The sequence below is a fragment of the Oncorhynchus gorbuscha genome, linkage group LG18 (genome assembly GCF_021184085.1).
Source record: "Oncorhynchus gorbuscha isolate QuinsamMale2020 ecotype Even-year linkage group LG18, OgorEven_v1.0, whole genome shotgun sequence".
NCBI classification, from domain to species: Eukaryota; Metazoa; Chordata; class Actinopteri; order Salmoniformes; family Salmonidae; genus Oncorhynchus; species Oncorhynchus gorbuscha.
The window spans coordinates 50,935,397-50,946,941 of NC_060190.1; the positions used below are offsets into that span (position 1 = coordinate 50,935,397).

Below are 11,545 nucleotides of genomic sequence, written 5' to 3' on the forward strand. Positions count from 1 at the left end.
AGGTATATTACTATCACAACATATAGACCAGTCATCTACAGACAGAGAGGTATATAACTATCACAACATAGAGACCAGTCATCTACAGACAACATATAGACCAGTCATCTACAGACAGAGAGGTATATTACTATCACAACATATAGACCAGTCATCTACAGACAACATATAGACCAGTCATCTACAGACAACATATAGACCAGTCATCTACAGACAACATATAGACCAGTCATCTACAGACAGAGAGGTATATAACTATCACAACATAGAGACCAGTCATCTACAGACAACATATAGACCAGTCATCTACAGACAACATATAGACCAGTCATCTACAGACAGAGAGGTATATAACTATCACAACATATAGACCAGTCATCTACAGACAACATATAGACCAGTCATCTACAGACAGAGAGGTATATAACTATCACAACATATAGACCAGTCATCTACAGACAGAGAGGTATATAACTATCACAACATATAGACCAGTCACCTACAGACAACATATAGACCAGTCATCTACAGACAGAGAGGTATATTACTATCACAACATATAGACCAGTCACCTACAGACAACATATAGACCAGTCACCTACAGACAACATATAGACCAGTCATCTACAGACAACATATAGACCAGTCACCTACAGACAGTCACATATAGACCTCACAGACAACATATAGACCAGTCATCTACAGACAACATATAGACCAGTCACCTACAGACAACATATAGACCAGTCATCTACAGACAACATATAGACCAGTCACCTACAGACAACATATAGACCAGTCACCTACAGACAACATATAGACCAGTCATCTACAGACAACATATAGACCAGTCATCTACAGACAGAGAGGTATATTACTATCACAACATATAGACCAGTCATCTACAGACAACATATAGACCAGTCATCTACAGACAACATATAGACCAGTCATCTACAGACAGAGAGGTATATTACTATCACAACATATAGACCAGTCATCTACAGACAACATATAGACCAGTCATCTACAGACAACATATAGACCAGTCATCTACAGACAACATATAGACCAGTCATCTACAGACAGAGAGGTATATAACTATCACAACATATAGACCAGTCATCTACAGACAACATATAGACCAGTCATCTACAGACAACATATAGACCAGTCATCTACAGACAACATATAGACCAGTCATCTACAGACAACATATAGACCAGTCATCTACAGACAACATATAGACCAGTCATCTACAGACAGAGAGGTATATTACTATCACAACATATAGACCAGTCACCTACAGACAACATATAGACCAGTCATCTACAGACAACATATAGACCAGTCACCTACAGACAACATATAGACCAGTCACCTACAGACAACATATAGACCAGTCATCTACAGACAGAGAGGTATATTACTATCACAACATATAGACCAGTCATCTACAGACAACATATAGACCAGTCATCTACAGACAACATATAGACCAGTCATCTACAGACAACATATAGACCAGTCATCTACAGACAGAGAGGTATATTACTATCACAACATATAGACCAGTCATCTACAGACAACATATAGACCAGTCATCTACAGACAACATATAGACCAGTCATCTACAGACAGACAACATATAGACCAGTCATCTACAGACAACATATAGACCAGTCATCTACAGACAACATATAGACCAGTCATCTACAGACAGAGAGGTATATTACTATCACAACATATAGACCAGTCACCTACAGACAACATATAGACCAGTCATCTACAGACAACATATAGACCAGTCACCTACAGACAACATATAGACCAGTCACCTACAGACAACATATAGACCAGTCATCTACAGACAGACAACATATAGGTCATATTACTAGACAACATATAGACCAGTCATCTACAGACAACATATAGACCAGTCATCTACAGACAACATATAGACCAGTCATCTACAGACAACATATAGACCAGTCATCTACAGACAGAGAGTCATATATTACTATCACAACATATAGACCAGTCATCTACAGACAACATATAGACCAGTCATCTACAGACAACATATAGACCAGTCATCTACAGACAGAGAGGTATATAACTATCACAACATATAGACCAGTCATCTACAGACAACATATAGACCAGTCATCTACAGACAACATATAGACCAGTCATCTACAGACAGAGAGGTATATAACTATCACAACATATAGACCAGTCATCTACAGACAACATATAGACCAGTCATCTACAGACAACATATAGACCAGTCACCTACAGACAACATATAGACCAGTCATCTACAGACAGAGAGGTATATAACTATCACAACATATAGACCAGTCATCTACAGACAGAGAGGTATATAACTATCACAACATATAGACCAGTCATCTACAGACAACATATAGACCAGTCATCTACAGACAACATATAGACCAGTCATCTACAGACAGAGAGGTATATAACTATCACAACATATAGACCAGTCATCTACAGACAACATATAGACCAGTCATCTACAGACAACATATAGACCAGTCATCTACAGACAACATATAGACCAGTCATCTACAGACAACATATAGACCAGTCATCTACAGACAACATATAGACCAGTCATCTACAGACAAAATATAGACCAGTCATCTACAGACAGAGAGGTATATAACTATCACAACATATAGACCAGTCATCTACAGACAACATATAGACCAGTCATCTACAGACAACATATAGACCAGTCATCTACAGACAGAGAGGTATATAACTATCACAACATATAGACCAGTCATCTACAGACAACATATAGACCAGTCATCTACAGACAACATATAGACCAGTCATCTACAGACAGAGAGGTATATAACTATCACAACATATAGACCAGTCATCTACAGACAGAGAGGTATATAACTATATAGACCAGTCATCTACAGACAACATATAGACCAGTCATCTACAGTATATAACAGACCAGGTATATAACTATCACAACATATAGACCAGTCATCTACAGACAACATATAGACCAGTCATCTACAGACAGAGAGGTATATAACTATCACAACATATAGACCAGTCATCTACAGACAACATATAGACCAGTCATCTACAGACAACATATAGACCAGTCATCTACAGACAACATATAGACCAGTCATCTACAGACAGAGAGGTATATAACTATCACAACATATAGACCAGTCATCTACAGACAACATATAGACCAGTCACCTACAGACAACATATAGACCAGTCATCTACAGACAGAGAGGTATATTACTATCACAACATATAGACCAGTCATCTACAGACAACATATAGACCAGTCATCTACAGACAACATATAGACCAGTCATCTACAGACAACATATAGACCAGTCACCTACAGACAACATATAGACCAGTCATCTACAGACAGAGAGGTATATAACTATCACAACATATAGACCAGTCATCTACAGACAACATATAGACCAGTCATCTACAGACAACATATAGACCAGTCATCTACAGACAACATATAGACCAGTCATCTACAGACAACATATAGACCAGTCATCTACAGACAACATATAGACCAGTCATCTACAGACAACATATAGACCAGTCATCTACAGACAACATATAGACCAGTCATCTACAGACAGAGAGGTATATAACTATCACAACATATAGACCAGTCACCTACAGACAACATATAGACCAGTCATCTACAGACAACATATAGACCAGTCATCTACAGACAGAGAGGTATATAACTATCACAACATATAGACCAGTCATCTACAGACAACATATAGACCAGTCATCTACAGACAGAGAGGTATATAACTATCACAACATATAGACCAGTCATCTACAGACAACATATAGACCAGTCATCTACAGACAACATATAGACCAGTCATCTACAGACAACATATAGACCAGTCATCTACAGACAACATATAGACCAGTCATCTACAGACAACATATAGACCAGTCACCTACAGACAGAGAGGTATATAACTATCACAACATATAGACCAGTCATCTACAGACAACATATAGACCAGTCATCTACAGACAACATATAGACCAGTCACCTACAGACAACATATAGACCAGTCATCTACAGACAGAGAGGTATATTACTATCACAACATATAGACCAGTCATCTACAGACAACATATAGACCAGTCACCTACAGACAACATATAGACCAGTCACCTACAGACAACATAGAGACCAGTCATCTACAGACAACATATAGACCAGTCACCTACAGACAACATATAGACCAGTCATCTACAGACAGAGAGGTATATTACTATCACAACATATAGACCAGTCATCTACAGACAACATATAGACCAGTCACCTACAGACAACATATAGACCAGTCACCTACAGACAACATAGAGACCAGTCATCTACAGACAGAGAGGTATATAACTATCACAACATATAGACCAGTCATCTACAGACAACATATAGACCAGTCATCTACAGACAACATATAGACCAGTCATCTACAGACAGAGAGGTATATAACTATCACAACATATAGACCAGTCATCTACAGACAACATATAGACCAGTCATCTACAGACAACATATAGACCAGTCATCTACAGACAGAGAGGTATATAACTATCACAACATATAGACCAGTCATCTACAGACAACATATAGACCAGTCACCTACAGACAACATATAGACCAGTCATCTACAGACAGAGAGGTATATTACTATCACAACATATAGACCAGTCACCTACAGACAACATATAGACCAGTCACCTACAGACAACATATAGACCAGTCATCTACAGACAACATATAGACCAGTCATCTACAGACAACATATAGACCAGTCACCTACAGACAACATATAGACCAGTCATCTACAGACAACATATAGACCAGTCATCTACAGACAAAATATAGACCAGTCATCTACAGACAGAGAGGTATATAACTATCACAACATATAGACCAGTCATCTACAGACAACATATAGACCAGTCATCTACAGACAAAATATAGACCAGTCATCTACAGACAGAGAGGTATATAACTATCACAACATATAGACCAGTCATCTACAGACAACATATAGACCAGTCATCTACAGACAACATATAGACCAGTCATCTACAGACAACATATAGACCAGTCACCTACAGACAACATATAGACCAGTCATCTACAGACAACATATAGACCAGTCATCTACAGACAAAATATAGACCAGTCATCTACAGACAACATATAGACCAGTCATCTACAGACAGAGAGGTATATAACTATCACAACATATAGACCAGTCACCTACAGACAACATATAGACCAGTCATCTACAGACAACATATAGACCAGTCATCTACAGACAACATATAGACCAGTCATCTACAGACAGAGAGGTATATAACTATCACAACATATAGACCAGTCATCTACAGACAACATATAGACCAGTCATCTACAGACAGAGAGGTATATAACTATCACAACATATAGACCAGTCATCTACAGACAACATATAGACCAGTCATCTACAGACAACATATAGACCAGTCATCTACAGACAACATATAGACCAGTCATCTACAGACAGAGAGGTATATAACTATCACAACATATAGACCAGTCATCTACAGACAACATATAGACCAGTCATCTACAGACAACATATAGACCAGTCATCTACAGACAACATATAGACCAGTCATCTACAGACAACATATAGACCAGTCATCTACAGACAACATATAGACCAGTCATCTACAGACAACATATAGACCAGTCATCTACAGACAGAGAGGTATATTACTATCACAACATATAGACCAGTCATCTACAGACAACATATAGACCAGTCACCTACAGACAACATATAGACCAGTCACCTACAGACAACATAGAGACCAGTCATCTACAGACAGAGAGGTATATAACTATCACAACATATAGACCAGTCATCTACAGACAACATATAGACCAGTCACCTACAGACAGAGAGGTATATAACTATCACAACATATAGACCAGTCATCTACAGACAACATATAGACCAGTCATCTACAGACAGAGAGGTATATAACTATCACAGACAGTCATCTACAGACAACATATAGACCAGTCATCTACAGACAACATATAGACCAGTCATCTACAGACAACATATAGACCAGTCATCTACAGACAACATATAGACCAGTCATCTACAGACAACATATAGACCAGTCATCTACAGACAGTCATCTACAGAGAGTACAGACAACATATACCAGTACAGACAACATATAACTCATCTACAGACAACATATAGACCAGTCATCTACAGACAACATATAGACCAGTCATCTACAGACAACATATAGACCAGTCATCTACAGACAACATATAGACCAGTCATCTACAGACAACATATAGACCAGTCATCTACAGACAGAGAGGTATATAACTATCACAACATATAGACCAGTCATCTACAGACAACATATAGACCAGTCATCTACAGACAACATATAGACCAGTCATCTACAGACAACATATAGACCAGTCATCTACAGACAACATATAGACCAGTCATCTACAGACAACATATAGACCAGTCACCTACAGACAGAGAGGTATATAACTATCACAACATATAGACCAGTCATCTACAGACAACATATAGACCAGTCACCTACAGACAACATATAGACCAGTCATCTACAGACAGAGAGGTATATTACTATCACAACATATAGACCAGTCATCTACAGACAACATATAGACCAGTCACCTACAGACAACATATAGACCAGTCACCTACAGACAACATAGAGACCAGTCACCTACAGACAGAGAGGTATATAACTATCACAACATATAGACCAGTCATCTACAGACAGAGAGGTATATAACTATCACAACATATAGACCAGTCATCTACAGACAACATATAGACCAGTCACCTACAGACAGAGAGGTATATAACTATCACAACATATAGACCAGTCACCTACAGACAGAGAGGTATATTACTATCACAACATATAGACCAGTCATCTACAGACAACATATAGACCAGTCATCTACAGACAGAGAGGTATATAACTATCACAACATATAGACCAGTCATCTACAGACAACATATAGACCAGTCATCTACAGACAGAGAGGTATATAACTATCACAACATATAGACCAGTCATCTACAGACAACATATAGACCAGTCATCTACAGACAGAGAGGTATATAACTATCACAACATATAGACCAGTCATCTACAGACAACATATAGACCAGTCATCTACAGACAACACATAGACCAGTCATCTACAGACAGAGAGGTATATAACTATCACAACATATAGACCAGTCATCTACAGACAACATATAGACCAGTCATCTACAGACAACATATAGACCAGTCATCTACAGAGAGATAAATATACTGTAATATCAGACTCATTCACACCTCAAAGCAAGGTAATGGTTTATATACCACTCCAGGTGATGATACTGTAGGTTAAGGTAGTGGTTTATATACCACTCCAGGTGATGATACAGTAGGTTAAGGTAGTGGTTTATATACAACTCCAGGTGATGATACTGTAGGTTAAGGTAATGGTTTATATATCACTCCAGGTGATGATACTGTAGGTTAAGGTAGTGGTTTATATATCACTCCAGGTGATGATACTGTAGGTTAAGGTAGTGGTTTATATACCACTCCAGGTGATGATACAGTAGGTTAAGGTAGTGGCTTATATACCACTCCAGGTGATGATACAGTAGGTTAAGGTAGTGATTTATATACCACTCCAGGTGATGATACTGTAGGTTAAGGTAGTGGTTTATATACCACTCCAGGTGATGATACAGTAGGTTAAGGTAGTGGTTTATATATCACTCCAGGTGATGATACTGTCGGTTAAGGTAGTGATTTATATACCACTCCAGGTTATGATACAGTAGGTTAAGGTAGTGGTTTATATACCACTCCAGGTGATGATACTGTAGGTTAATGTAGTGGTTTATATACCACTCCAGGTGATGATACAGTATGTTAAGGTTAAGGTAGTGGTTTATATACCACTCCAGGTTATGATACAGTAGGTTAATGTAGTGGTTTATATACCACTCCAGGTGATGATACAGTAGGTTAAGGTTAAGGTAGTGGTTTATATATCACTCCAGGTGATGATACTGTAGGTTAAGGTAGTGATTTATATACCACTCCAGGTTATGATACAGTAGGTTAAGGTAGTGGTTTATATACCACTCCAGGTGATGATACAGTAGGTTAATGTAGTGGTTTATATACCACTCCAGGTGATGATACAGTAGGTTAAGGTTAAGGTAGTGGTTTATATATCACTCCAGGTGATGATACTGTCGGTTAAGGTAGTGATTTATATACCACTCCAGGTGATGATACTGTAGGTTAATGTAGTGGTTTATATACCACTCCAGGTGATGATACAGTAGGTTAAGGTTAAGGTAGTGGTTTATATATCACTCCAGGTGATGATACAGTAGGTTAAGGTAGTGGTTTATATACCACTCCAGGTGATGATACTGTAGGTTAATGTAGTGGTTTATATACCACTCCAGGTGATGATACAGTAGGTTAAGGTTAAGGTAGTGGTTTATATATCACTCCAGGTGATGATACAGTAGGTTAAGGTAGTGGTTTATATACCACTCCAGGTTATGATACAGTAGGTTAATGTAGTGGTTTATATACCACTCCAGGTGATGATACAGTAGGTTAAGGTTAAGGTAGTGGTTTATATACCACTCCAGGTGATGATACAGTAGGTTAAGGTAATGGTTTATATACCACTCCAGGTTATGATACAGTAGGTTAAGGTAGTGGTTTATATACCACTCCAGGTGATGATACAGTAGGTTAAGGTAATGGTTTATATACCACTCCAGGTTATGATACAGTAGGTTAAGGTAGTGGTTTATATACCACAGGTGATGATACCAGGTTGATGATACAGTAGGTTAAGGTAATGGTTTATATACCACTCCAGGTGATGATACAGTAGGTTAAGGTAATGGTTTATATACCACTCCAGGTGATGATACAGTAGGTTAAGGTAATGGTTTATATACCACTCCAGGTTATGATACAGTAGGTTAAGGTAGTGGTTTATATACCACTCCAGGTGATGATACAGTAGGTTAAGGTAGTGGTTTATATACCACTCCAGGTGATGATACAGTAGGTTAAGGTAGTGGTTTATATACCACTCCAGGTGATGATACAGTAGGTTAAGGTAGTGGTTTATATACCACTCCAGGGGATGATACAGTAGGTTAAGGTTAAGGTAGTGGTTTATATACCACTCCAGGTGATGATACAGTAGGTTAAGGTTAAGGTAGTGGTTTATATACCACTCCAGGTGATGATACAGTAGGTTAAGGTAGTGGTTTATATACAACTCCAGGTGATGATACTGTAGGTTAAGGTAATGGTTTATATATCACTCCAGGTGATGTTTATATACCACTCCAGGTGATGATACTGTAGGTTAAGGTAGTGGTTTATATACCACTCCAGGTGATGATACTGTAGGTTAAGGTAGTGGTTTATATACCACTCCAGGTGATGATACAGTAGGTTAAGGTAGTGGTTTATATACCACTCCAGGTGATGATACAGTAGGTTAATGTAGTGGTTTATATACCACTCCAGGTGAAGATACAGTAGGTTAATGTAGTGGTTTATATACCACTCTAGGTGATGATACAGTAGGTTAAGGTAGTGGTTTATATACCACTCCAGGTGATGATACTGTAGGTTAAGGTAGTGGTTTATATATCACTCCAGGTGATGATACTGTCGGTTAAGGTAGTGATTTATATACCACTCAGGTAGTGATTTATATGATACAGTACTCCAGGTGGTAGGTTAAGGTAGTGGCTTATATACCACTCCAGGTGATGATACAGTAGGTTAAGGTAGTGATTTATATACCACTCCAGGTGATGATACTGTAGGTTAAGGTAGTGGTTTATATACCACTCCAGGTGATGATACTGTAGGTTAAGGTAGTGGTTTATATACCACTCCAGGTGATGATACTGTAGGTTAAGGTTAAGGTAGTGGTTTATATACCACTCCAGGTGATGATACTGTAGGTTAAGGTAGTGGTTTATATACCACTCCAGGTGATGATACTGTAGGTTAAGGTAGTGGTTTATATACCACTCCAGGTGATGATACTGTAGGTTAACGTTAAGGTAGTGGTTTATATACCACTCCAGGTGATGATACTGTAGGTTAAGGTAGTGGTTTATATACCACTCCAGGTGATGATACTGTAGGTTAAGGTAGTGGTTTATATACCACTCCAGGTGATGATACTGTAGGTTAAGGTAGTGGTTTATATACCACTCCAGGTGATGATACAGTAGGTTAAGGTAGTGGTTTATATACCACTCCAGGTGATGATACTGTAGGTTAATGTAATGATATTCGTCTGCTGTTTAAAGAGAGTCAGACCGAAATGCAGCGTGTAGGTTACTCATGACTTTTAATGAAGAAAATAGCGGTACATGAAATAACTGAAAATACGAAAACAACAAACGAGGGAAACTAATACAGCCTATCTGGTGACTAACACAGAGACAGGTACAATCACCCACGAAATACAACGCGCACTCAGGCTGCCTAAATACGGTTCCCAATCCGAGACAATCCGAGACAACGAGAATCAGCTGACAGGTGATGATACTGTAGGTTAAGGTTAAGATAGTGGTTTGGGAAGGGGTTGTGGTGGAGGTTAGGGGTCAGGGATTAGAGGTTATACCTCTAGCCAGGAGACCACAGTGGGTCCATCCCACTGGGCGAAGGGCAGTCCTCTCCTCCTGGCCTCCTCTAGCAGCTCATGTCTGACACAGAGACAGGGGAGAGAGACAGGTTGAGAGACAGAGAAAGAGAGAGATAAGATAAATAGTGAGAGAGAGGTCTCCACAGCTTCGAAAATGTTATTCACAATCCAACTGTCAGAGACAACAAATAGTTGACCTTGTATGTGTGTGTGTGTGTGGGGGGGGGGGGGGCGGGGTGGCTGAGATCTTACTTCTTCTTCATCCTGCGGTCTCTCTCTGCCTGTGTGCCCAGCTTGCCCAGAGTCATGGTGTCTCCGATGCTCATCTCAAAGTCTACTAAGACACACAGCAGACACACATCCCTTTACATATAGTAGTAGCCTAAGTAGTAGCCTATGACAAGACAAGTAATGGGGATGTAGGTGCAGGTACGGGTGTGTTACCTCCGAGCATCAGGGCAGGTAGAAGCTGTCCCTCCCTCCCCAGGGTCCCTCCTCCCTCCATCCTGCCCTTCTCCTTGCTCTTCCCAAACAGACGACCTATAGACGACTTGATGCCCTTGATGCCGCTTTACCCCTGTAGAGAGAGAGAGACAAAGAGAGAGAGCAAGAGAGAGACGGGGGGGGAGAGAGGGAGAGAGTGGGGAGAAGGAGACAGATCAAGGGGGAGAGGGAAAGAGAGAGAGAGAGCGA

At 39.3% G+C, this 11,545-nt stretch overlaps 1 long non-coding RNA gene across 1 annotated transcript in view; it reads right to left on the minus strand.

Annotated features, from left to right (window-relative positions):
• LOC124003472 overlaps positions 1 to 11,161 on the minus strand; it is an 11,911-nt gene extending 750 nt beyond the window's left edge. The window contains exons 1-2 of the long non-coding RNA XR_006833229.1: positions 11,105 to 11,161; positions 10,832 to 10,913 (exon numbers count right to left, since the gene is read on the minus strand). This is a non-coding gene — a long non-coding RNA (uncharacterized LOC124003472). The remainder of the gene's footprint in view (positions 1 to 10,831; positions 10,914 to 11,104) is intronic.
• Positions 11,162 to 11,545: the final 384 nt, after the last annotated feature.